The sequence below is a fragment of the Pelodiscus sinensis genome, chromosome 5 (assembly GCF_052426305.1).
Source record: "Pelodiscus sinensis isolate ZL-2025 chromosome 5, ASM5242630v1, whole genome shotgun sequence".
NCBI classification, from domain to species: domain Eukaryota; kingdom Metazoa; phylum Chordata; order Testudines; family Trionychidae; genus Pelodiscus; species Pelodiscus sinensis.
Window position 1 is genome coordinate 126,667,342 of NC_143056.1, and position 26,752 is coordinate 126,694,093.

The window sequence follows — 26,752 nt, forward strand, 5'->3', positions numbered from 1 at the left end:
GAATTTTTTTTCCTAACTAGAAATGGATCAGGGAGGGAATGAAGGGGCTTCATTTTTCTGTGCTTGAGATGGGAGAGGAAGCTTTTGTGAAGCAGTCTGTGTTATCCCTGAGTGCCAAAGAGAGTTAATCACACAGTGGAAAATGAGTTGTAGGAATCCAGCCTGTTGCTGTTTTATGGACTCAATAGTTCAATTGCTCCTTTTGTGTGGAGGGAGCTATGGAAGATAGTGCATATCCTCAGGACTGGAACACACACAGCTCTTTATTCCAGGGAGCAGCTGAGCTTCTGGCAGGGCTAGCATCCCATTTTCTGCATCCAGGATAGGCCTGGTGTTGTTTCCTCCATTTGATTCTGTCTTCTGACCTTCATTTCACCTTTCCAGAATGAATTGCTCAAAGGGAATCCAAAGGGCTTTCTTGAATCCGTTTCCGTCACCCCGGTTGGAGCAGTGAGCATGCAGTTGAGAGCTCCTGTTTGCTGTTCTAGTTGCATTGACTTACAGTACATTGTTCAGCAATATGCCTAGTAATCGCTGCTCTCCTCTGGAAGGGCCTCAGCATTCTGGACTTTGCCCACTGGAACGTGCCTGACGTCTTATGGAGGCGATCAGGTGACTTGGTGTAAGCAGGTTCTCCTTGTTCGTAAGGGATTTCAGTGACATGAGGTTTGTGTGTATGCCCTGGAAAAAGGATTGAATTATATGACTGAGCCTGGATTGGAATTCCACAGATGGATTGAACTCTTTCTTGGAATGACAAAGGAAATGGCAAGAGAATCTAGGGAGTATTTGTAGTAGATTTTTAAATCCTCTTCATATGGTGAGGTGCTTCTAGCCTGGGCACAGTTTCACAGCTGCATTTAGAAAGGGATCAAAGAAAAATCCATGAGTTGCCATATACAGGACCTTGACCTGAGACTGAAGTAACCATGTTATCTTGATCCTTTGTTGGTGTTCATGTAATTAATCTCTTGAGTGAACCCCTTGCAGAAAGAATACTACAGTGCCCAGGAAGTTTTACACTGTATATTCCAAGCATATGTACAAGCTTTTTAGCCACGTTCTGGCTTCCAGTGTTTCTCTTTGCTCAACACTCTGAGGCCTTATTTACAGTGGAATTTGGACCTGTACCTCGCAATTGGTGATGACAGAACAAATGGAAGCTGTAGACTAGATAAGGAAATGATGCTTAGTTGTCGAATCCCGCCTTAAGTGTAGATGATAAAGTGTGAAAATATTTGAGCCTTTTCTGAATATATAGCAATAATCAGGGCAGCCTTGTCCACTGAGAATTACAGGTCCCATATCTGCCAATGTAGACGTAACCTGACTGTGATACACAGTACTTTTAAACATGCTCAGCTATGAGGTCCCGTTTCTTGTTTTGTTATAAAGAGGGTTGTTTCCACAAGTTCTATCTAACTCAGTGTCCACAGAAATTATAGGTCCCCAGCTAATTTGAGTTATTAATATGGGTTATATGTAATGGCTAGCTCAGGCCCAAAAAACTCCACTCACTAATAGTTAGTAGAAATGTTTTCTTGTTTCCTAAATTATAACATTTTCTGCAGAATTTCACTTTTCCTTTAAATGACTACAGTCCTAGGCCACATGATTGTGAAGAAAATCTGCCCAAAAGCATCTTATTGCTAGGAGCTATGGTCCTGGCGATAAAGCTACCACCCCTCATGTGTGTGTGTGTTTGTGTTTTTTAATCGCTGGGAGAGTTCTCTCCTGGCAATAGAGAGTGACAAGACTGTCCATGTCACTGTGCTGTAACGTGTGTGGTGTAGACATACCCTCTGTTTGCAGGCAGGCACTAGGGATGTGAATGGTTACCCAGTTAACCTGTAAGCCTAACTCACCATTAAGGTTAACTGGTGGGTGTTGGAGCAGGTCCCCATCTACTGTGGGAAGGGGGCTGCTCTAGTCCCGTGGGGGAGCCTGCCGCAAGGGAACCAGGGGCCCACCCTAGCCCAGCGATGGGTGGGGAGGCTGCTTCAGCCAGACTGGAGCAGCCCCCCCTTTAAATGGTTAACTGGTTAAAAAATATTTTTAACCAGTTAACCAATTAAATGGGATTTTACATCTTTAGCAGGCACAGTACTCTTCTCCTTTTGCAGCCTCTGTGAACTAATGAGGGCAGTTACCTAGGCAATGTAAAATCAGAGAGAGAGAGAGAGAGAGATTTCAACCTACTTTTTCCAAAATGTTCACTTATTTTGTGCACCTAAGGTTTTGTTGAGACTCCTGAGACCTGGTTTTTAAGGTGTCTGAAAGTGCATATCCAATAGCTTAGGTGACCCAATTTAGTAGACATTTTTTAAAATTGGGCCTTGAGTCATTATAATTTCAATACATTAGAGTGTCTCTCTCGCTCTTTCTCTCTCTCTTTTTTTTTTTGCTTTCCTCACAGGTGGCTAATGCAGTGTTCATTCCTCTTTGCCACCAGCTGCTGGCTGGGTAATAGAATGCCAAGTGTTATGCCTGTGACTTGAACTTGCTTGCAGCAGGCAGGAGACTTAAGATGACTGTTCTAGCTCTGTATCTTTTTAATCTCTAGCTTCTTTTCATATGGTCCTTTATGTGATATTTTATTTTGGGATTGCCTGACTCAACACAGCCTGGCTATCCTAATTCTTTTTCCTTTGTTTGGCTCTGAAGATGCGTGTTTCAGAGGCTTGGATTACCCCCACCAGCACCACTGTCAGCACACACTTTCACTCTCAAAAGTGGCTTTCCATTGCTCATGTCTTGTTTAGTCCCTCTTACTTGCCTACTCTCTGTCCTGCTCGAGTGCCGTGGCTGCTGGAATTGCAGCTCAAGCATAGAGGCAGACTCAGTAGGTACTTCAGCTCAGGAGCATCCACAGGAAAACATTCCTGCCTGCTAGTGGCCCAGCAGATCAATCCCTTTCCCTTCCTGTCAGCACCTTTCATCCCCCCCCACAGTTCAGCTGTTCCATGGTGTGTAGAAGGCACTGGGAAGGGGGGAGGGGCAGGGAATGGTGTGAGTTCATGGGAGAGGGTGGATTTAGGTGGGAATAGGCAGGGAAGAGGAGGGGTGGGGGAAGAAAGAGACAGAGTGATGGGGACTGGGAGGAAGGGCTAGAGTGGGGGCAGGGTCTTGGGTGGAATGGTGATGGGAGAGTGTAGGGTGGGACCTTGTGAAAGGGATAGGGCAGGGCCTGGAGTTGAGTGGGGGTTAACACCCTGGCAGAAAATAAGAAGCCAGCACAATATCTACCCATGGGAAGGAAATAAGGCTGTGCTTATTGTTTCCTCTTTGGGCATTTTTCCCTTTCCCAGGTGTACTGCTGCTTGACAGCTGGAACATCTTTCAAGTTTCAGTAATGCCAGGAGAGATCAGTGGAGTGTTGATGAATTATTGATCATTTTATTGTGCTAGCATTTTTGTTTCCTCTCTCACCACAATGACCTTTCTGGACTGTTGGCAAGACTATTTTCTTAATCAAAACAGGATCCTATGTGCTAATGACTACTCTTCAGCTATCCACTATCAACTAAACTGTGATTGAGAGAAGGACACGAAGGAAGGAAGGAAGGAAGGAAGGAAGGAATATGGGAGCACTAATTTTATTTTATTTTAAGGGAGTTCAGACTCACAAAGTGTTGGACAAGACACCTGCACAGTTAGGTTCATTTTAGAGATTTGATGCCCTTTATCTGAAACACTGAGGATTGGATACCATATGAGCTACCCCATTGACCTGTTCTAGTCTGACAATTCTTTTCATCACACTCTACTTGCTCCTGGGTAAGGCAGTAGATCTTGCTTCCTCCTCGCTTGCTGTGCACTGGCCCGTAAGAGACATATTTTCTGGATGCAGCTCCTAACTAAACTGTCAAGAGGCCTGATAAGCAGGAGTCATTGCTGGAGAAGGTACCAAGTTCCCTTTTTCCACATACTACTTCTCTTTGGTGAGCTCAGCAGCTTTTGTTGAGAGTAATGGTTTTGTCTCATTCACATTCTCTTCTTTGTGTTATTAACCTTGGTTCTGATTTTATTCCGAATGGTTTCATGCTGCTTTTTCATACTTCCCATCGGCTCATTGCAGTCTGCAACATGGGGCTTAGTGGAATCCGTCTATGTGTGACTAGCTCTTGTTTCCTATGTATCATTAGCTTGTGGAGTAGGAATTCCTAGTTGGCTTTTCCTCCCCTAGAAGTCGGTCTTTTGTTGTTGATCATAGATACTTTGTAATATGTGCTGTTAGTGTAGAAACATTAATGACCATAAAGAATTGGTCTAAGGAATTAAGCTCAGAGTTGCAAGTCAGAATGTGACGTTGTTCTGATCCTGGTTCCTCCACTTGGATTTTGGGCAAGTATTTTAGCCTCTCTGTCTTTATTCTCTCCCATAGTAAAATTCTGCACAGCTGTTTGAAAGTACAGAGTGTTGTATCTAGATTTTCTTATTTCCATAACTGCAGCTACAGTCCTCCTTTCCCTCTCCTTAGTTATGCAAGAGGTTCTCTTCTGCCTCACCTCCCCTTACCTCACTCTTGCTTCTCTTTATTGACTGGCTCCTGGCACTGAGTTGAAGCAATGCCTCTCCTGCAGTGACATGCCATCCTGACCCTACACTTGAGTGCTCAGTGATTCCTTGTTTTCTCATGTCTACAGCTGCTGGAGAAAAATCTGTAAATGAGTGGGAGTGATGGCAGCAAGGAGCTAAATATTTTTGACTTAATAAACCATTAAGGCAACCAGCTGGAACATTCCATCAAGACTTTGAGTGATTATTCAATTCACTAAGAAACATACACACCCTGGAACCATATAAAGGAGTACACTATGGTCCTCACAGTAAGTGACTCTTCTGGAGCCTGATTAGTTACATCAGCAGAAAATAACTTGTAATATAATGCCACTTTGAGAGGATTATGGAATGTTGGAGCTATAAGGTTCCATGACAGCTGAAGGTTGCAGGAGATAAAAGTAATGTGTAAATGGTAAGGAGAATGCTAAATTGAGGATGTACCTAAGACGGGGAAATCCAGAGACCAGTTGCAGGGATGCTCTGGGCTAAGATAAAGAGAAACATGTGACTGTCATTCCCAAGAGTTTCCAGAGATGGTGGGTTTTACTGCTCTAGTCCCAAGGATCTGTAGTGATATGGAGATTAATTATGGAATGAAGCACTAATATCTATATCTATATCTATATCTATATCTATATCTATATCTATATCTGTGTCTTCTTTCTAACTCCCTAGTCCTTTGGCTTCTTCCCTAGTATTGAAGAAATGGGGGTAGGAGGTTGGAAAGGCTGTGGAACAACAAGATGGGCAGTATGAGTTCAGTATAAAGACTTCTGGGAAAAGGAAAGTTGTTGAGGAAACCAAGGGAATGGGGATCAGGTAGGGGAGGGAGTGGCTGTGACAGAAAAGGTAATGAGGTTTGGGAGAATATCCTATCAGGCTCAGCAGAGATGATCACAAGGCTCATAGCTAGACAATTAGAGAGTCAGAAAGTTTAAATAGATCTTTTAAAATTGGGTTATCTGATTAAATCATTATTGGCCTGGAAACTGCTTCCCATTGTCTGCCATGAACTACCTTTGGGGATCAGGGAGAGGGGATGTCGGTGGTGATGGTGGTAGTGAGAAGCACTTTCCGTGTAATCGGAGGATGAGGAACAGGTCAGAGGCCTGTTACCTAGGCTTGTGCCGGAGATATATGAATGCAGATGATGTGCTGCGTGTGTGTGCAGAATGTACTGTGTGATGTGCGTGGGTGTTGTGGAGGAGGGGTGTGTGCTGGGTGTTCAGAAGTGTAGTGATTGGTCTGTTTGCAAAGAGAAGGGCTCTTAGTTCTAGGTTGCCAGAGGCTGTAGATGAGGCTTAAATGAGACACAAGTTCACAGAAATCTTGGACTGGTGGGAGATGAGAATCAGTTTCCTGCTTTTCTTCCCTACCCCCCAGGCATCTTCAAAACTCGCATGCAAGGCAAGTTCTGTCTTCCTTGCTTCCGTCAATAGCTGTTCGTTCTGCAGCTACCTAGTGGGAACAGAGTGAGACTGATAAGTAAGATAACATCAGCAGCAGAGTAAGAGGCTATTAGAGAAGGGTTACAAATAGGACCTCCTGGGAGAAGAGGAGGCATTTTGTTTCTCTGCCCCCATCAGCATAGGGTGATGCTGGTACCTGTGCTTCTCCTTTTCATCTGTGGCTATGTGGAACTGAGTTCAATTGGCAGGGTTTGACTGCTTCTGTGGAGGTGCAGCATGCAGGAGTAGCATCAGTAGCTCAGGCACAATCCACTGGGGGAGGAGGGAGAGGAAAGAAAGACTGATAGAGCAAGGGGGAACTGTACCAGTTGTGCAGTCAGCATTAGCAGTAGTTTAGGTGTCATTTGGTCATTTATTTCCTAGGCCATCAAGGAGATGGGATGTGCTGCAGAGACAGTGAGCTCAGTTAGGTATGTGAATGGTTAACTAGTTAACCGGGTACCTGGTAAGCATCACCTGTACCAGGGAGCAGCCTCCTGCCCATGGACAATTGCAGATGGAAGGCTGCTTGAGCCCCTCCAGGTGCTGGGAGCAGGAGCTGGATGTGCATGGGAGCCAGAGCATCTCTCCCCATGCACTGGACTGCCCGCTCCTGCTGCCTCTGCCCCCATGTGGGGGGCCAGGAGCATAAGCCAGGCCCCCCACACGTGGGACTGTACCCCCCCGTGTGAGGGGCTGGCAGCGGCAGTTAAGCATGAAGGGAAGGATGCTGGAGCGGGGTCCCACTTAATCGATTAAACCTGACATTAAAGTGGTTAACTGATTAACCGAGATTTTATATCCCTAGGCTCAGTCCCAGCGGGGAGATAGCATCCTGCACTTTTCTTTAGCTGACTGAAGGAGCTGTGTTGGCCCAGGCTTCAGAAAGAGCCATTTGCAGCAGGAGGGCGGGTTTTGGCTACACTAGGACATGTTAGGGCTGCTATATAACAAATGGAAAGAACTGGGTGGGGACCCCGGTTCAGACAAGGGAAGCATTGGAAGATGTGAAGATTGAAAAGGAAGAAGGGGAAAAAGAGACTGGCTGCAATAATGGAGGTGTGGGCTGAATGAGGAAAAGCAATGCAAGCGATGGAAGGCTGGGGGTAAGAGAGGGAAGGCAAGCTTGTAGGGCTGGTGGTAGATAGAAGTGTTTTGTGAATAGATGAGTGCAATTTCTAGCTGATTTTGGTGAATGTGTATTAGAAATTCATGTATCCACAGTACAGCAGAGATGAGTGTTTACTATGGAGTGGAGTGCAATTTTTAGTGCTTGTGTGTGTGGCATGAGAGGTGCCCTGTGCATAGGGGGAGTGCAGGTTTTAGAGGGTGTGTATGGGATGACTGGGATTCTGGGTTGTCATACTGCAGCGCTGAGCTCTGGGGAGTGTTATTTATAGCAACAGCCGCTGAGGCAGGGAAAGTTTGCTCAAGCTGTCATTTGTGTGAGCTGGAGAGCCAGTCTCCCTCCCTCCCTTTTTTGCTTTCTTCTGATTTTCACTGTAATTAGTGAGCTTTTTATGAGCAGGGTCAGGAGTTGGCATCTTCCTTTGGAAAGACAACATTCTTCATGCAGGATTGAGAAGAATTGATCCTCTGGGATTCTTTAGCTGTGTCCCCTGCTGTACCTTGAGGGTCTGTTCTGTACCCAGATTCCTACTTGTGTATGTGGGGAGAGTGCTGCAGACCCATGCTTAACTTCCAGCTATAAAAACCCTGTTTTCTAGGGTCCACAGTCAGAACCTAAATATTCCCTTTGGGCTTAGATGTAACAGCACCATTTGTCTGTCAAATGAAAAGCTAAAATAATGCTGTATGTTTTAGTGTTTAGGCGTGGGAACAACTTGTTTGCTAATACAAGGCCATTCTGTGCTCTTTTTCTTCTAGAATCTGCTTCCTCTTTAAAACAGAAAAGGTTCCTGTTGAGCACAGAAAATAAAAAGGACAGAGTGATAGGTATTTCCACAATAGAAATTCAAGCCGCTCCTTCTATGGCCAGTAATGTGAGGTCTCTCCTTCTGGATATACCACCATTGAGTAAGGAAAGAAAATATCAGATGGGGGCTGCAACTCTGTTGTGCTTTAGGCCTTTTGCAAAATTTGGGCAGTTCTTGTTCTTTCTGATAAATGTTTGTATATCTCAGAAAGTGCAAGAGCACATGCATATATATGGATTAGGTCACAGAGTATCAAGCCAGAAGGGACCACCCAATCATCTTGACCTTCTGCATGCCACAGGCCGCCAGTATCAACCAATACCTGCACATTAAACCCAAAGTATTAGAGCCCACAGGAGACTAAACTATTAGGGGCCATGGGTGCAAAATAGGAGGGATCAAGGTGCACCGGTGCCCCTGCAATTCTAGTGATGTCTGTATGCTCAGATAATCCTGGCAAGTGACCCCATGCTGCAGACGAAGGTGAACTCACAATCTGAGCTGGGGAGAAATTTCTTCCCAGTCTCCATAGCTGGTGGTCAGTTAGACCCCGAGCATGGGAGCAATAACCAGCCAGCCAACCATGTAAGATAAAAGACTGACTACTCAGTGCCTCCTCAGAACACTAGCCTACTCCGTCCAGTGTCCCATCTCCAGCCATGGCTATCCCTGATGCTTGAGAGGAAGATTAAAAACAAGACAGCCCTAGGATACATTGGGGAGAAAAATCCCTTCTTGACCCCTTCTGGTGACCAGCCCTTTAGGAACATAAGAATCAAACTGAAAGGGTTCCCCCAAGGCTGCTAAGTTCTGCTCTCACCATCATAAGTAATCCTGTGATGCATTCATGTTCATAAATTTGCCCCCCTCTCTCTTAAACGTAATTAAATTGTTCACTCTTGTGGGGAAGCTGTTCCAGAGCTCACTCCTCTGATGGTTAGAAACCTTCTTCCAATTTCTGGCTTTAATTTGTTCATGGACAGTTTAACATAAGAACGGCCATACTGTATCTGAGCAAAGATCCATCTAGCCCAGTATTCTGTCCTTCGACAGTGGCCAATGACAGGTGCCCCAGAGGGAATGAACAAAACAGGCAATCATCAAGTGGTCTCTCCCCTGTTGCCCATTCCCAGCTTCTGACAAATAGAGGCTAGGGACACCATTCCTGCCCATCCTGGCCATTGATGGACCTATCCTCCATGAATTTATCTAGTTCTTCTTCGAGCAGTGTCCCGTGGGTGCTCCACTATAGGTGTCGGGCTTGTCCCGGCGCCGCAGATCGGAGAATTTTCATAGCCGTAGTCCGCCGGACCGCGCATGCGCGAAGCGCGGCTCGTGCTCTTTCGCGCCGTTTGTGTTTGCGCAGTCCGGCTCCCGCCAGTTCCTCCTGACCGTCCTCGGCCGCGGGTGGAATACTGTTTTCTCCTCAGACTCTGTCAGGCTGAGAGAGAGAAAGAACTTTTAGGATTTAGTTAGTTTAGTTCATAGTTAGTTCTTTCCAGTTATATAGTGACATTACTTTTAGTTGTAGTCGTTAGTTTAAAAAAAAATTATTTTCTTCAGAAGTTACCTGTAAATAGTTTCTACTGTAGATAGTTTTCTTCTTACCCTGTCAGAAGAAGACAGAGGTAACCATGCCGGGTTCTCCCGGTTTTAAAAAGTGCAGCTCGTGCCGCGAAGCAATGCCTGCCTCCGACGGTCACGCTCTCTGCATCCGCTGTTTGGGTGAGGGGCACATACCCCAGAAGTGCCCTCACTGCTCCAAGCTTACCGTGAGAGCGAGGAAGGACAGGGACATGAGGCTCAAAATGATCCTCTTTGATAGGGCATTACAGCCACAAGATGGAGCAAATCCCGGATCCCTCCCTGCTCCTTCAGCTGAGCCGTCCCCAAAGAAGGCAAAGAAAAGACCATCGCCTTCTTGTTCCCTTCCCCCGACGCGTGTTAGCGTGGGGGATAAACCTGGTATCTCGGGCATGCATGGCTCTAAGGCAAAGCCCAGCCGCAGTACCTCGGCACCGCAGCCCGCGACTATTCGGGCACCTAAGTCATCGTCGGCACCGAAGCCGTTCCCAGCACCGACGTCACACGCGGCACCGAGAACACCCGCTGAGCCGCCAACAGCGGCACCGCAAGCGACCCCGACGCAGACCACTCCTACGGCACCGATTCCCACCTCGGCACCGAAGGAACCTCTGGCACCAAACGCGTCGCCGGCACTGCATCGCCCCCCGGCACCGTCAGATGCTTGGGCACCGCGCGCTTCGCCGGCACCGAGTAACTCGCCGGCGCCGAGCGACTCTTCGGTGCGGGAACTCACTCTGGCTCGGGAGTCTGTTCTCCCACAACGTTCTCCGCCTTCTGACATGGCACTGTCGGCACCGATGGAAGGAAATGTGCAGCCTGCACGACCTTCTGTGGGATGAACTGCGTCATCCACGCACCGAACATCGAGGAGAATCATTACACCTTCTCCCTCACCAGAAAACATCCAATTTTCACCTGAACCACCTTCTCCTTCATCAGGACTCTCTCCCCAATCTATCAGACACTCGCAGAGGGTTTACCATTCTCCACGTGTCTCGCCAAGATGCCGTTATCACCGGTCACCTCCACCGACCCCGAGATCCAGAGAACGATCTCGATCTCGATCTCCCCGGTCTCCATCACGCTCCGGGCGCTATGCGTATTATACCTCTCACAGATCCCGTTACTATTCTAGATCTCCGCACCGCTCCTCATATTATCATAGGTCACCGGAACACCGTTATTATAGGCACTACTCCCAGTCTCGACATTCCTCGGTGTCCTACTCTCCTCATCGTTCACACACACCACCCAGCAGGGACTGTCAATCCTTACCAGCAACAACCAGACCACCAACTCCATCAGGTATCCCGCCGCCCCAACCACCTGAGCCTCAGGTACTCCTACAACATACCACTGAGGATGAGTCTCAACATCAATCTCCTACCGACCAATCCTCTTCCTCTCCGGATGATGCTGTATTTCAGGAAGACACATCTCCGTCGGACGACCTTCGTCAGTTTCAAGACCTTTTCAGAAGAGTGGCGGTATCACAAAAAGTACAGCTTGCAGAAGTTCAGCAGAAATCCCACCACTTGCTTAGAAACCTTCATCCTTCACAACAGGTGAAGGTGGCTCTCCCATTGGATGATGCCATCCTGGAGATTGTTGATGACATATGGCAGCTGCCGGCTTCTGCACCGGCCACCAACAAAAAGGCAGACAAAAAATATTACGTTCCAGCGAAAGGGATGGAGTTTCTTTTCTCTCATCCTCCACCGAATTCTCTGGTCGCCGATGCGGCCCAACAAAGAATGAGGAGCCCGCAGCAAAGACCGAGTGTCCCGGACAGGGACATGAAACAGCTAGACCTCTTCAGACGAAAAGTCTACTCGTCTGCTACCCTTTCACTCCGGATGGCAAATTATGCGGCGCTATTAGCTAACCATAGCTTTGATAACTATGCCAAACTAGCGCCCCTACTGGACCACCTACCTGAGGGCAAAAGGGAGGTCCTTAAAGCGGTGGTCCACGAGGGCTATACAGCTTCCAGAACAGCTCTTCACATAGCTCTGGACATGGCTGATACCGCAGCGCGTACCACAGCTACATCCGTGGTCATGCGCACGGCCTCGTTGGTACACCAGGCGGCAGTTCCTAAAGACCTTCTGACCAAAGTCCAAGACCTACCCTTTGACAGACGGAATCTCTTTTCTGACAAAACTGATCAGGTGCTACATTCGGGTAAAGACTCTAGAACCACACTCAAGACTCTGGGCATGTATACTCCTCCCTTCCATCGGAAAAGGTATACTCCATATCAGAGACAGAGATCGTTCGCCTTTCAGCCATCCCAATACAGACAGCAGGACCAGCAACGCAACCGGCAGCGACAGCAGAAGAGAAGACCTCAGCCAAAAACATCTGGCCGTCTAAATGCCAAGCAACAAGTTTGACATCCCAGCTGAGGGACTGTGCACTATTCCGCTGAACACCCATCCCAAACTTCCACAGGCATTATTCCACCACCTCCTGAGACCTTTCGAACACCGATGGTCTCACATCACCACCGACAGATGGGTACTGCAAACAATCACACTAGGGCATACCATTCCATTCACCACTCTACCCACCCAATCCCCCCGTCCCATCCCTTTTCAGGGACCCATCTCACGAGCCTCTCTTACAACAAGAGGTCGATCGCCTCCTCGCCATCGGAGCAATAGAAATAGTACCAAAACAGTTCCGGGGACGGGGGTTCTATTCTCGATATTTCCTAACAGAGAAAAAATCAGGGGGATGGAGACCGATCCTTGACCTCAGAGGATTAAACCGGTACCTCCGGAGGTACCGCTTCAGAATGGTTACCCTAGCCACTAACATTCCAGCGCTTCACAGCAGAGATTGGTTCACGTCCCTCGATTTACAGGACGCCTATTTTCATGTAGTGATACACCCGGCTCTCAGACGATTTCTACGTTTTCAACTAGGAGCAGGCCATTTCCAATACAGGGTCCTGCCCTTCGGTCTCTCGTCGGCTCCCAGGGTTTTCTCCAAGACTCTGGCAGTGGTAACAGCGTACCTACGACGTCTAGGCGTAATAATATTCCCCTACCTAGACGACTGCCTAATCAAGGCTCCTTCAGCGGCGGAGGCTCTCCGCGTGACATGCCTCACGAAAACAGTTTTCGAAACCTTGGGCCTGATCATCAACATTCCAAAATTGGCCATGACGCCACAACAATTGATACAATTTATAGGCGCACAACTCGATTCAACCACTGCTCGTGCTCTATTGCCAATAACCAGATTTCAAGCAATGCAAGACCTTATACAGGCCATCACCACCAGTCCCAGACTCTCGGTCCTACAATGTCTCCAGCTTATGGGACACATGGCAGCCACGACATACGTCGTCGAGCATGCAAGACTACACTTCCGTTGCCTTCAGCACTGGATAGCTACGGTTTATACTCCAAATGTTCGAGATGTCCACAAACGGGTATCAATCCCCGTGCACATCACAAATTCTCTAACTTGGTGGACAGCCCCCAAGAATCTGATGTCGGGTGTGCCATTTCATCGCCAACACCCGACAATACAGCTGACCACCGACGCATCCTTAATAGGCTGGGGCGCACACCTGGAACACAATCAGGTACAAGGGCTTTGGTCCCCAGAGGAGTCGATGATGCATATCAATCTCCTAGAATTACGAGCGGTGCGCAATGCCTGTCGTCACTTTCTCCCAAAGATTCGTGCCCAAACTATCCGAATTTTTACCGACAACATGATGATAGTATACTATATAAACAGGCAGGGCGGGGCCCGATCCCGGTCACTCTGCGCCGAGGCAATTGCCTTATGGAATTGGTGCATCCACCACAAAATCTCCCTGATTGCAGAATACTTACCCGGTCAGCAGAACTCTATAGCCGATGCACTAAGCAGACATTTTTCCCTGAAGCACGAATGGGAGCTTCACCCGGAAGTCCTCTTAACCATATTCCACTCCTGGGGATTCCCAACAGTGGACCTATTTGCTACCCACATGAACACCAAATGCCCCCAATACTGTTCAAGGGCAGGAATAGGTCAGAACTCCAAGGGAGACGCCTTCCTATGCAATTGGAGTCATCAACTGCTGTATGCGTTCCCTCCCACACCTCTAATCCCCAGAGTACTAGAAAAGATACTGATGGATAAAGCCACTGTAATCCTGATAGCTCCTTTTTTGCCAAGACAAACGTGGTTTCCTTACCTCCATCATATGTCAGCCTGGCGTCCATTCCCTCTGCCCAAGAGGCGCGACCTCCTTGTCCAGAACAGGCAGCGCCTGTTCCATCCCCAGATCGATCTTCTGGCACTGACGGCATGGTTCCTAGTTGGTTTCAACAAACAGAAATGATCTGTTCGCAAGAGGTCAAACACATTCTTTTACATAGCAGGAAATTATCCATGAGATCCACCTACCTTCACAAATGGGCACGATTTTCTGCATGGTGTGCGTCGGCATCCCTGGATCCTTATTCTGCGCCCATCCACTGTATTCTGGACTACCTCGTGCACCTCAAGAGCTCTTCTCTCAGCTGCGCCTCTATTAGAGTGCACGTCGCCGCAATCACTGTGTTATACCACACTGTGGATGGTTACTCAGTTTTCTCTCACCCGACGATGCGACGTTTCATGAAAGGCTTACATACTCTCTTTCTACACCGAACACAACCAGCGCAACCATGGGACCTAGAGCTCGTTAACTTAAAAACCCTTTGAGCCCTTGGCCACATGTGATTTGCGCACTCTCACAATTAAAGTTATCTTTCTCACGGCTATAACCTCTGCAAGACGGGTTGGTGAGCTGGCTGCCTTATCGGCCTTACCCCCATACACTCTGTTTACTGATCAAGGAGTCATTTTACGTCCTCAACCCACTTTCCTTCCGAAAGTGAATTCAAAATTTCACATCAATGAGCCGATAGTGCTTCCCACTTTCTACCCAAAGCCCCACATCTCGGCAGAACAAGCTCGGCTACAACTTTGGATGCCAGACGTGCCCTGGCTTTCTACATAGACAGAACCAGGTCCATCAGGAAGACAAACAATCTGTTCGTGTCTACAGCCGATCGTTCTAAGGGTCAACAGTTGTCAGCACAACGCATTTCGTCAATCATAGTGAACTGCATAAAGGAATGCTATACCCTACGTAGTAGACCGCTGCTACAGAATTCGACAGCGCATTCCACGCATGCAGTCGCTACATCAACTGCATTCTTGAAGGGCGTACCTCTAAAAGACTGCTACATGGTCGTCAAATTTGTAGGGCTGCTACATGGTCGTCAAATTTCACCTTTGCCAAGCACTATGCCATTCCCAACCTCCACCTTCCAGAAGGAGCAGTGGCAACAGTGGTGCTGTCCACAGCTGCAGCACGATAGCGCCGAACCCCCCTCCTTTTAGGGGCTACTGCTGCAAATTCACCTATAGTGGAGCACCCACGGGACACTGCTCGAAGAAGAAGAGGAAGTTACTCACCCTGTGCAGTAACGATGGTTCTTCGAGATGCGTGTCCCGTGGGTGCTCCACGACCCGCCCTCCTCCCCTCTTCGGAATTTCTATTTGTCTTTCAGACCAAGAGGATCAGGAGGAACTGGCGGGAGCCGGACCGCGCGAACACAAATGGCGTGAAAGAGCACGAGCTGCGCTTCGCGCATGCGCGGTCCGGCGGACTACGGCTACGAAAATTCTCCGATCTGCGGCGCCGGGACAAGCCCGACACCTATAGTGGAGCACCCATGGGACACGCATCTTGAAGAACCATCGTTACTGCACAGGGTGAGTAACTTCCTCTTCTTTTTTGAACTCTGCTAAAGTCCCGGTCTTCAGAATGTTTTCTGTCAAGGAGTTCCACAGATTGACTGTGTGTTGTGAGAAGAAATACTTCGTTTTTTTGTTCTAAACCTTCTGCCTACTAATATACTATTTATATTCATTGTTCTTGTGACAATAGTCCTTGTGGCACTTCATGGAAATACATGTACAGTTGCAAACAGCTACCCTGGCCTTCACATGCTTATTCATTGTCGTGCACATGTTCTTCACTAGACTGAGCTCCTGTTACTTTGGCATTTGACCACGGCTTCCTTAATGTAGTAGGGAAAATGTTAAAAGTGAAACTGTATACGTTGTGATGTTATGTGACCTAGATTAGTCCTGAGCTGAAAGAATCCCTATTTGAGAAAGCCTCTGAACTTAAGAAGATCATTTGGTGTGGCACCTTTCAGAAGCTTACCCATATCAGTTGGAATTCATTTTTCTGGTAAGGGACCAGTTATATGGACTGAAAAATAGCTGGAAAGTTGTATCCATGTGTGAAATGATGCAATATATAGAGTTAGGGAGAGGCTTCAAAGAGGGGGAGAGCCTATAAATATTGATGCTGGGTTCAGTTTTATTAAATTTTATTAATGATGAAGAAGAAAACAAGAATAAATGAAATCTATGTATGATCCTAACTTGGAATGCATTGCAAATGGCAGAGAGGGCACAGAAACAATAAAGAGGCATCTAAAAAGTCTAGACATATGGGCAGGGAATAAAATGAGATTTCATCTAGAAAAATGCAGGCTAATACTTCTAAGAACAATCTAGTGCAAGAGAGAAAACTGGGGAGCAGGAATACTGAGGAAGACTTAGGGGTGATAGTGAGCAGGATGTGTTTTCAATGCAATATGGCAGCAAAAAACATTGGGATTTTGCAGAAAAATTATGCCACAGAGAAGCTAGGTAATAGCACCTCTTTCAGAGACTGATGATAAGATGGCACCTGGGGTCAGTGGAAGTTATTCCTATCCTGAGGGATGTCTCTGTAATAATATGTAACTATCTTAGGTACCTCCTCAGTAGATAATTGGAGAGAATTTCAGGAGCACTTTCCAAAAGAAAGAGTAAAGAAGCTGGAGGGATTGATTTATGAAGAAAGGTTTTAGATGCTAAGTATGTATTAGCTTGTCTAAAAGACAGAGGTGAGGGGATGGTATGTAACTATCTTCAAGTATCTGATATAAAATTAGGAGGGAGAGGAAGTGTTAGAGGAAAATTGAGCAAAGGACAATTTATATTAAGTTTTAGGGAAAATTTTGTAATGATGAGAGTGGACTAGAAGACCCTCCCAAGGAATTAGCAAAATCGTGATTGTCATTTAAAACAAAGACTAGAGAGAGATTCCCAAACTCAGGTCCCTGATAATCAAGGTGCTTTCAGGACATAGCAAAGCAGTTACTGTAGTTAGGTTTGGCTGAATTAGATCTATATTTTTTAAATAATTTTGACATCATACTTGTTTGTTTTGAGTATTTTTTTATGTTACCAATTTAAATGATCGTAGTTGCACAAAATTATGGGTTTTAAATGGTGTGGGATATTAGAGGGGGATATCAGATACATATTTATTTAATTATAGTAGATGTTGAGATTCAAGTCTGACCCATTGAAATTAAATGCAAAAGTCCTTGTATTTAAGTGGAAGCAGAACTCTCAGTGTTTCCATATTTCACAAAACTGCCTCCTTCCTGGACTTGGGAAGCCACTCTAAGACTTAGTACCGTTTATACTACAACACTATTTCGAAATAACTTAGTTCGCATCTACACAGAAGGAGTTATTTCAAAATAGTGTCAAAATACTATCAAGTCTGAGGACTTCTTCCTCCAACTCCTGTAACCCTCATTGTGTGAGGAATAAGGGTGTCAGAGGAAGAGTGCTCTGTTTAGAAATAAGTGTTGTGTAGATGCTCCCTATTTCCAAATAAGCTATTTCGAAATAACGTAGGCAATTTATGTAGCTCAGTTTGCGTACTGTATTTCGAGTTAAGCCCTGCAGTGTAAATGGACCCTTAGAAACCTGATTACCCTGTTTCTTCACTCTCAGTGGTCACTAGCATGCACATTTTGTGTATAGGCAGTCCCCGGGTTACGTACAAGATAGGGACTGTAGGTTTGTTCTTAAGTTGAATCTGTATGTAAGTCGGAACTGGTGTCCAGATTCAGCCACTGCTGAAACTGACCGCCAGTTCTGACTTACATACAGAAACAACTTAAGAACCCCAAGCGTCCCCAAGTCGGCTGCTGCTGAAACTGATCAGCAGCTGATTCCAGGAAGCCCGAGACAGAGCAACTCTGCCTCAGGCTTCCTGTAGTCAGCGCTGGTCAGTTTCAGCAGCGGCTAAATCAGGACGCCTGGGGCAGAGCAGCTGGGGTGCTGCTGGGTTGCTCCAGTAGCGCCGCTCCTCGGCGCTACTGGACCAACCCAGCAGCACCCCAGCTGCTCTGCCCCAGGCGTCCTGATTCAGCCACTGCTGAAACTGACCAGCAGCGGCTGAATCAGGACCAGAGCAGCTGGGGTGCTGCTGGGTTGGTCCAGTAGCGCCCAGAGCGGCGCTGCGGGACCAACCGGCAGCGCCCCAGCTGCTCTGCCACAGGTGTCCAGAGAAAAGCCTAGTCTGCTGGGGGGGAGGGGGGCGTACTAGCTGCGTCCCCCCCACCCCAGCAGACCAGGAAGATGCGGGCGGCGGACCGAGACGCACCGTGGTCCCGCCGCCTGGGTCCTCCGCGGCTTTGCTCCCAGTCTCCCTGGTCTGCTGGAGACCAGCAGACCAGGGAGATGGGGAGCAAAGCCTCTCAGGACGCCGGCAGCGGGACAGCCGCGGGGTGTCTGGGCTGTCCTGCTGCCGGCTTTCCCTGCGGCTTTGCAAAGCCTCGGGGAAGCTGGCAGCGGAGCAGCCCAGGTGCGCCTGGGTTGCCCCGCTGCCCAAGCCCCCCCCCCGCGGCTTTGCAAAGTCTGGGGAAGCCGGCAGCGGAGCAGCCCAGGCGGCCTGGGCTACCTCGCTGCCCGAGCCCCTCCGCGGCTTTGCAAAGCCTCGGGGAAGCCGGCAGCAGCTTTGCTCCGCGTCTTCCTGGTCTGCAGACCAGGGAGACGCGGAGCAGCTTTTCTCGCCTGGAGTACACGGGCGGTGGGACCGCGAGGTCCCGCAGTCCGTATACTCTGGGGCAGCCCCGTTCGTAACTGCGGATCCGACGTAAGTTGGATCCGCGTAAGTCGGGGACTGCCTGTAGTTTGTCACAAATGGCCAGTGATGTGCTACCAGTATTTTAACAAGTGTGCGTGGGAGGACCTCCCTCCTTGAAAAATGTCCCTCCTGGTTCTCTGATAAATCCTTTCACTGGGTGTGTCACTCATAGAAGGCAGAGTGTGGAACAGAAATCTAGTCGTTTCCTCATTTAGACAAAAATGCTTTCTCAGAGCCACAATTGAAAAATGTTTTGTTGCATTCTGCTGTGAATATGAGCTTTGGGGACAAATCCCGTTATTTGGCCTCTCTGGAGACAAAAAAATCATTCCAATTTCCCTTTAATTTGGTTGATCCTCCATCCAGCCTTTCACTGCTGATTACGAAGCTCTGGGGAGGAAGAACACTATTGCAATTAGCAAAAATGACGGTAGCTAGGGAATTGTCTCCATTTAGGTCTCCTTCTGAGGTCTTCATCAAAACCACGGTAAGTTGTAAAATAGTTTCAGCATTCTTGAAGAAATGAAACAATTGCTACAAAACAGATATTGCACAAACATGTTAGCAGCTCAAATATTGCTGCATGTTCATCTCAAAAGACTGCAAAAAGCCCTTTAAGAATATCATGAACTTGTTAAAGAACACTTTTATGCCTTAAGATAGTACAGGTTGAACCTCTCTGGTTCAGGAGCCTCTGGTCTGGCAACATCTGTGAGATATTGCTGGACCAGAGAGCCCCAGAAGGCTGACGGCAGGAAGCAGCTGGCTGCTGAACCCCAGCGACCCCAGGACTGGCTTTGGAGCCCCGTCAGTCCTGGGACAGCGGAGCCCTGGTGCCTGGTGGCCCGGGATTGGCTGCTGAGCCCCAATGTCCCCAGGGCTGGCTGCAGAGCCCGGCTTCCTGGAGCAGCAGAGTTCTGACATTGCCAGGGGATAGTGGAGTCTGGTGCCCCAAGGCTGGCTGTGGAGTGGGGAGACCAGTGGCCCAGGGACAGGGGAGCCTGGTGATCTAGTGACAGACCTCAGGAGAGCCAAACTCCCTCCTTTGGGATCGGTCACATCCAAAGGGTGCCAGACCAGGGAGGTCCAACCTCTAGTAATACTAGGCCAGGGGTGTCCAAACTTTTTTCAAAGAGGGCCAGATTTGATGAAGTGAACATGCGTGAGGGCCGACCATTTTGCCTGACATTCTTTGAACCATTAAAATTAAATGCAAATTAACTATTTTATGCAAAGTTTATTGCAAACGGCATACTTTTCATTTCGTCACATGGATGACAAATCTAAACAGGTGTTAAATCACTCTGCCTTTCATATCTGAAGGCCAGATGAAAAAAAAATCCAAGAAGCTGAAATATATGTCAGGAACATTGTAAAGTACATTACATATTATTGGTAATAAAGGTTGTCTGTCAACTTTTAAGTTCAAAAAATATGAACAGGAACATAACACCAAGTATACATGTTGTGTCCAAATATATTTATAACTGATTTAGACCAACTGACATTAACTGAGATTTTACAATGTATTCATCTCAATACATATGAATTCGTTGGGGGCCATAAAAGATAGATATTGCCAAATTACCTGTGGGGCCGTATTAAACCGGAACACGGGCCGCAATTGGCCCGCGGGCCGGACTTTGGACATGCCTGTACTAGGCAGACAACTCTAGAAAAGCAAGGTAGTAGGTTGGTAAGGTGATATACTGTGAGTGTATGAGGCATTTGTTGGATTTCACCTTGGATAGAGTGTGTTTTTTGTGGTCCCATCCCATGGGAAGAAGCAATAATAATAATAATTAATAATAATAATTAATAATAAATATTAATAATACAAACTTAAATAATATATATAATTTAATCAAACAATACTCATAAATCTATAATAATGATATATATATAATATAAACATAAATTATATTATGTATATATAATTTATAATGATAATCATAGTATTTTCTTTACGGGGTCATGTTATTAGGTGAGAACTGACTTTTTTTTTAAATTAAAGCTGAATTTCTAGCCTTCATGACAAGAATATATGTGAATCCTAGAGGCTCAAACCCCAGAAGGCAAATAAAAAGAATCCCAGATTTACTGTTCTTAAAAACTCACGATTTTTGAGCCAACTTCATGACTGGTCTAATGGTTTTTGACTGCTTAGGGTTGTCCATATTGTTATTGCTAATAAAATTTGATACAGTGATAGCCACTATGTAGGATATCGTAGTCAGTGCTGTGAGCATTGTTCTGCAAAAAGTGTCTTGGGGAGGAGAGTGAAGATGATACCACTTCTGATTAATCTGCCATCTCTGTATGTGTGAATAAATCCCTGCCATCTGAATCTTGCATGACAAAGTAAGCTACAGCCCACAGAAATTTATGTTTTTAAGTGCCACGGGACTTCTTGTTGTTTTTGCTGAAACAGACTAACACGGCTACCTCTCTTTAACATCAATGTGAAGTTGGAACTTGTGGTAATTTCCAAGATTAAAGTCCCTAACTTCAGGAACTCTTCTCTTTGGTTTTTGGGAGTTTTAAGTTTAAATAGAATGAGGTGGCTTTTTAAAATTTTTAATAACTGGTTACATCAGTAATGGGCCCATTCTCCAAATGCTCCACCAGCCTGCATGCCAGCTCCTCTTACTTGAAGCACAGAGGTTCTTCCTGAGGTTGCTTTGGGCTTCCATTAAGAAGAATGTAATCTATCAGTCAAACATGGTCCTGCCTTCCTAGAGTGTCAAGGGATTTCAGACTCCCTGTTAATTCACCCTTGAGCTTCTCTCCCACATTACTTCCAGAGGGGGAACTAGCCCTGTCTTGGAGACTGTGACGGGGCAGAGGCGCCCCGCACTCTGATCCCCCTGGAAGTTGCCTTCGCGGCGACCCAGGGGTCGGAGCGAGAGGCCCCGGCACCAGCCACACCACGAGCGGCGGCGTGCGGGCAGGAGCCGGAGGCGCCGGGGACAAACGGGGCGGCCCCAGCGTGGGGCGAGCGGCGATGTGCCGGGTGCTTCCGGGCCACGGAGGCGGCAACGCTCCTGCACCTGCCGAGACCACGCCTGACGTCACGCGGGGGGCGGCACCAGATGGCGGGTGCGCCGCCCCGCCGGAAGTAGAGCCGCGTACAGGGGGCGGAGCCCCCACCCCCCGCCCACAAGCGGCGCGGGGATTTAAAAGGCCGGACATGACTGCCCAAGAGAGAGGTGTGGACCCAAACTGCGGAGGTAAGCCTCCGCATCGGTGAGACAGTGCAACAGGGAGAGGAAGCAGCCCAGGGCAGGCGAAGGGAGCCTGAGGGCTGGCGCGTTACGGCAGACGCCCCGCCAGCCGGACCGGATGCCGTAAGCGTACCGAGTCCTTAGGGCCCTGGGCTGGGGTCCGTGAGAGGGGGCGGGCCCGGACCCCCCTCTCCCTGCTGTGGGAAGCTCGGAGACCCCTGGTGTTAAAGGGGCCCCCTGGGCGAAGAAGATAGTTGACTGGGGATGCCAGACGGTGAACCTCTGGGTGAGGGGAGCACAAAGACTCAAAGCACAAAGCCCAGTGGGCGCTCCGATAGACTCCTTTACACGGACACATTCTGCTTCTAGGATGAGAGGGGAATTCACTTTCCCATTATTCTGGGGTTCATCCTTCATCAACTCCACTTGAAGACAGTGTTCCCTCTAATTTTCCCCACACGTGTGAAATGAATTTTATTATGTGCACCAATATGGAAGTGTGACACATCACCTCCATATTGGTGGATATAACAAACTCATGTGCTGAAAGGGTCAGAGTGTGGGAGAAGGATCAGGGCTGAGGCAGAGGGTTTGTGTGCAGGAGTGTGAGGACTCTGGCTGGGGGTGCAGGCTCTAGAGTGGGACCAAGGATGAAGGATTTGGGGGGCAAGCTGTTCTGGGGCTATGGCAGGGAGAGAGGACTCCCTCCCCCTCTCCCCATTCTCTCTTCCCACAGCAGTACCTGGACTGTGGGAGGACTCCTCCTCTCCCTGCTCTGGCAGCTCTAGGGCTGGGCCATGGGATAGGTACCTGCCCTGTGGCTGCAACAAGTTGGGGGCCAGGCTTGGTTGCGGCTGGGGAAATGGTGCCTGGCCATGGCAAGTTGGGCAGAAGCAGGCTAGATTGGGATTGGGGAGGAGGGGCACCTCTTTCCGGGCCACTGCAGGCTAGGTTTGGGCTGGAGGATGGGCACCTCTCCCCTTGCTGCAGCGGGTCTGCTGGGACTAGGCTCCATGAATATCTGCATGGTGCCTAATAGGTTGCTGCATGACCATGCAGCTTATAGAGATCTTAGCTTGGAGGTACTAATAATGCTTACATTTGTCATGGGCAGATTGTGCAGGGGAGTGATCTAGGAATGCAGCCTTTCTGTTCACTCCACACTGTCATGCCTTCAGAGTACACACTGTGAACCTCACATAAGATTCAGTAGGAAGAGATGTTTCTTTGTAAGTGTGCAGCCATAGGCAAGAAAGTACCTCCCCAACAACCTTAAGACATTTCCTAAAGATGAAATCACATCCCTTCCGATGGAAGAACAGTTCCCAGATTGTGAGGATCCGGACTCTGAAGCAGAAAGCGCTCCATTTAGGGGCTTTAAAAATAACTGATGGAAGACTGATCATGTTTTGTACAAGTTCTAATTGCTGATTTCCGCTGAAGTCGAGTACAAGTACGTGCGTGCAGTCTGGTGTACTCGCAGGGACAGGGAGGGACTCTTTGTGTGGCACTCATGGTGAGATAGCCTGTGAGTTACGGGCACACTTGCATGGTCAGGGAGAGTGCAGCTCCCAGGAGAACATTGTCTGGTGGAGTTGGAAACTTGTCCAGTGGTACTGTGGCTTGTTGGGATATGGGGTAGGAGACTGTAATCCAGTGGATGCTTAGGGTATAGCAAGAGTATGGTGAAGTGCTCCTTGGTAGAGCCCTACATATCCATGGATATGGGCTTTATATCCGCAGGTATCCGCATCTGTGGATGTGAATGCAGATAACAAAATTTTGTATCTGTGCAGGACTCTACACTTCTGGTGAAGTGTTTTGAGGTGTTTATGGCCATTTGTCTGGGAGAGTATGTGAGCACCAGAGATAGTCTTGCTTGGTCCAACTGCTGGTACACTTTTAATTATTTTCTTTGATACAAAACAACTTTGGTGGTAAATGTATGAAATATACAAATTATCTCAGCAGATTTAACAGAGTTAAATAATTTCAAAAGGGACACAAGTGTACAGGCAAGAGACAATATGATTCCATCTGAGAGGCGAAGACATAGATGATGCCACAGAGGAGTTTCTTACACCTAGGGTTTGTCTAGACTACAGGGTTTTGTTGACAAAAGTGGACTTTTGTCGACAAAACTATACCTGCATCTACACTATCTGCCGACATAACATCGCCAGAACTCAGCAGTTTTGTCGACAGCTGTAAACCTCATTCTATGAGGAATAACGCCTTTTGTCGACAGAGTTCTGTCGACAGAAGGCGTTATTGCATCTACACTGTCCTTTGCGTTTACACTCTCATGTCGACAAAGCGGCTTGCTTTGTCAACAGAACTGGATGTAGTCTAGACACTCTTTGTCGACAGAAGCATGTAGTCTAGATGTGCCCCTACAGTGGTCAGACTGCATGGCAGGACAGAGAAGAGGCTAGGGCTAGATGAAGAGAGGAGGCAGAGACAAGTCTTTGAGGTCACTTACAGCATGTCCTGGGATGGTTTTAAGAACACTGAGGACAGTTTTGAACCTAAACTTGAAATGAGTGGGAAGGTGAAGTGTTTTGGGTGTGTATGGTCATTTGTCTGGGAGAGCATGTGAGAAGATGGCAGCAATATTTTACACCTGCCAGAGTGTCTGGAGCTGGTATCATAAGGAAAGGGCTTTCTGTAGTCACAGGCAGAGGAGATGAAAACCTGGCTAAGAGTTTCAGAACACAACTGTTCTCTCTTTCGGGTCTTCCATTAGGCTCTGTGAGCCCCTCCTGGAGTTGAGGCAGGGCCTGGAGAGATGGGTTGACAGCAGCAGGGTTACAAGCATGTCACATGGATGAGGTTGGTAAGGGATGGTTTTCAGTGCCTGTGTCATGTCACAGTCAGCATGCTAACTCATGCATGCGTGGAGATGGCGAGTGCATGAGGACAGCAGATCCACTAAATCTCAGGGCCTCTCTATAGATGTTTCCTAGCAAGACTCTCTGTCTAGCACGCCTGTTGGAGCCTTAAACCATTGGTGCTACAGGAGACTCAGAATTTGGTCACTTGAGGGCCTCCTGCTTCTGTTTCCCAGGAGATGGCAGATAACACGGGGGGTTGAGTGGAGAGCTGATAGCATGTAGGTAGTTTCAGGATTTTGTAGGTAGTATACAGTGAGAGTGAACCCATTGCCTGTGTGGATTGGTGAGGTGAGTTTCATATGAGGAATTACTGTAGGGTGGCATATCAGAGACTGTATGGGTACACATGTTGTGCTTTGGGTGTCTGAATTAGGGATGTAATAGCATAGTCGATTAACTGATAAGCAAATGCTTATCAGTTAATGCTATAGACTACACGCATTCCTCTCCACCCTAGCCAGTAAATTTTTAGCAGGCTGGCCAGGAGCCCAGTTCAGTCCCAGCTTGCGCTGGGGTCCAGGACTTGCCCCTGCTGCGGCTCTGCATTTGAAGTGTATTAGGAGCCAGGTGGGCAGGCAGCCTGGCTCATGCCAGGTCCGGGAGCTCAGGGGCTGCTGCCACCTTGCGCTCTGCCTTTGTATCAGCGGCAGCAGCGTGGGGCGACAGGCAGCCAGTCCATGAGGGGAGCCTGGCACCCCACAGAGGCAGCAGCACGGAGTGGAAGGGGGTTCTCGGGAGTCGGGCCGGAGCCTGCTGGCTGCCAGCCTTGCCCCCGGGGACTTAGAATAGTTGAATAACTGATAAGAATTCATGAGGTTCATTGATGATTCAGTTAATCGATATTTAACATCTCTAGTCTGAATGTGACTGTGTGAGCATGCTAGCTCATTCTTCTGTGGGTTTGGCTAGCGAGGAGTATGTGATTGTGGGTTGGTTTGTCAGTGGCTGTGTGGATGCAGGTGGTGTCTCATGTCTATTGGGGTGATATGTGTAAACCTATTTCCTTTGGTTGCGACTGTGTTCAGTTCATCTATTTACTTGTATATCTTGTAAATGTGGTTAATGTCAGACCCAGAGGATGTTGGATTAAACTAAATCTAGGTTTAGCTGGAATCTTGTCTTGTAGCATGTCTCTTTCTCTCTTGCTCTTTTCTCCAAGCCTTCACCAAACAGACAGCTTTCTCTACCCCTCCCCCATGCCCTGCTATACCCTAGGGAGCATGTCACAGGGAATTAACGGCTGAAAAGGCCTGCGAGAGGCTGTTCCTTTTGAACAGTCCCTCCTTTCTCTGGACAGGAGGGTGGCCCTTCCTGACTGCCCTTTTCATGCCCCGTCCAATTCCCCGCCTCCCCTCTGCATTCAGCAAATGCCAGCGGGTACTGTCCCAGATCCTTTCGGATCTTTGCTCCAGCAGCACTGCCTCTACTGCTATCCACTGCTGGGGAAGAGGAGCTCCTGCATGCAGCCACGCTCCAGGACATCCCCAAAGAATTGCTGCAGCAAGCTCAGTCTTTCCTGTTTTCCTCTGGCAAAGGGGAGGAGGTTTCCGTGCTGCTGCACTTGCTGGCTCAGAGCTCCGTCCTCTCTCCATCTCTCTCTGTGTTTCTCTCCCCAGGACTCTGACAGCATCTCATGCTCTTGCTTTCAATCCTTCTTCCCACAATTCACACAATCTCCTCAGTCAGAACAGGGATGATGTCACTTCCTTCTAGAGTGTGACGAAGGGGGGGGTGCAGAGTGGGGGAAGTCACGACCCCGGCTCATTCGCTCTGAGCAGCCCCAGTTGGATAAATGAGGTTGCTGTCTTGGAGGGAGGGAAGTGCTCTGAAGATGATGCTTGGCTTCGTTGACGGACAGTCAGCAAGCCGTCCTTTCCTCTCCTGACTGGGATTTTCAATGGCTGTGTGAAGAGTTTGCTGTTTCTTCCTTCACTCGTGATGTCTGTCTCCGTGGATACGCACTTTCCCTGAAACACCCTCTTGGGAGAGAAGGATGTGCTTCTGCTGGACCACATGCCATGTAAGCGTTTCCGATTCCCGTAGATCTCACTCTGACCTGAAGGGCCAGGGTCCTGGGGCTCTTTGCACTGAGCAC

At 48.0% G+C, this 26,752-nt stretch overlaps 1 protein-coding gene across 10 annotated transcripts in view; it reads left to right on the forward strand.

The window, feature by feature from the left end:
• DAGLA (diacylglycerol lipase alpha) overlaps window positions 1–26,752 on the forward strand; it is a 169,882-nt gene that overhangs the window by 73,367 nt on the left and 69,763 nt on the right. The window contains exon 1 of one of the 10 annotated variants that reach the window (XM_075928469.2): window positions 20,460–26,677. The exons of 8 other annotated variants lie outside the window; for them this stretch is intronic. The gene's annotated coding sequence lies outside the window, so the exon portion shown is untranslated. Of the gene's footprint in view, window positions 1–20,459; window positions 26,678–26,752 lie in introns of those variants that run through there. One more of the 10 variants, XM_075928458.2, reaches the window with a different exon arrangement.